Source organism: Octodon degus, unplaced genomic scaffold (genome assembly GCF_000260255.1).
Source record: "Octodon degus isolate 3935 unplaced genomic scaffold, OctDeg1.0 scaffold00096, whole genome shotgun sequence".
In the NCBI taxonomy this organism is placed as follows: Eukaryota; Metazoa; Chordata; class Mammalia; order Rodentia; family Octodontidae; genus Octodon; species Octodon degus.
This window is the reverse complement of record NW_004524672.1, coordinates 8,734,524-8,736,049: the sequence shown is the minus strand read 5'-3', so window position 1 is coordinate 8,736,049 and position 1,526 is coordinate 8,734,524.

Sequence of the window (1,526 nt, the reverse complement as noted above, 5' to 3'; positions counted from 1 at the left end):
GTCACTCCCTGGATTAAAAGTCAATTCTCTATATTAAAGTATTACAAAGAAAATATGGCCCTTCTCTAGGGGATAATAAATGGACTAGAGTTTTGTGCCCTAAACTAAAGGTGTATCACCTCTCACTCATATCCCTCTGCTCCTCTGAGATGCCAGACAGCCAAGATACTTAGTTCAGGATGGAGAATTAATTGTGCATGTCAATATTTATCCTATCCCAGCACTCAAATTAGCTCCTTTAATAATCAAGTTGAAACACACCTCTGTTGTAACCTGCTCTCCTGCACAGGGCATTCTTCTGATATAGTTATTCATTTCAATTAATGAAAAAGCAGAGGGGGTTGAGCTGTCCATCCTTGTTGCAAAGGGTTTGGCAATAGGATCAAAGTTGGTTTTATTTCAATAGGGTCCCTGGTGAGTTGTTAATTACTTGAGTTTCAAATCTGATGGCATTTGAAATAGAATATTGAATTACACCTGTGTTTGGGGGTCAGTTTATCTGCTGATATGAAGGCAGATTTGTGGCAGGAAGGAACAAGAGGAAATGAAGTTAGTTTTCTTCCTGTGTTTGATGGGGGAAGGTCTTTGTTTCTGAACTATTCCTCAGGGCTTTGCATATTGGGTCAAACCAATAGGGAAAATTATGTTTCAAGAACTTCAAGCAAGAGCAGATCTCCAATTATCCCCCAAGCAGATTAAAATATGTAATCTTAGTCTTGTTAATATGAAATATGATTTATATACTTCTGGTATTTTGGGGGGAATAATGAAAGTGAAGGCTAGTTTGATGTGAAACTAATATTGCGAACTTTACTTTTAAATATTTATCTTGAACATTGAGGTTTTAAATTTATTGAAAATAAACATTTTGTTTGCCAGTTTATATTTGTCAAAGGGAAATTCTACCCTGGGGTATTTCACTTGCTCTCTAATCGCCCAACTTTCTTCCTGTTCCTGGAGCTGCTCAAGCCCCCTTGTGTCTCTAGGTTCTTGTTTCTCTGCCCCTTGGTCAATTCCTAGCTCTGTGCGTCTTCCCTTTAGGATCCCATTCTGGTTTCCCTACTCTGGAAGCTTTCCTTCCTGCTGTCTCGATTGCGCCATATTATTTATTCCTTTAGAGCAATGCTCACAATATGCACCTATTTTAAAAAGTTATTTACTAATTATTTATTTACCATACCATGGAGTCTGTTTTGCCCTGGCGAGGGCTCCTGCAATCCTTGTCTCTGGCGCTCGGCACCGCATGCTGTTGAGTGTGTCTTGACTCTTGGTGATGCAGCAACCGTGCAAATGCGGCCAGACCTGCTCTTTCCATCGGTCACTGAGAAACCATTCTGAAGCTATGATATTTAGACTGCGTTCTTGTAATTTAAAATACGATCGTATGAACCCAGATTGTCAATTAAAAACTGTAGTGGCGCTGAAACCATGTGTATAGATTCCACCATTTTGGCTGGTGAACATTTGACAACACCATGTTTTTGGCAGTGAAGTTATCAATACAACAAATCTGCCGTAGCTTCTTT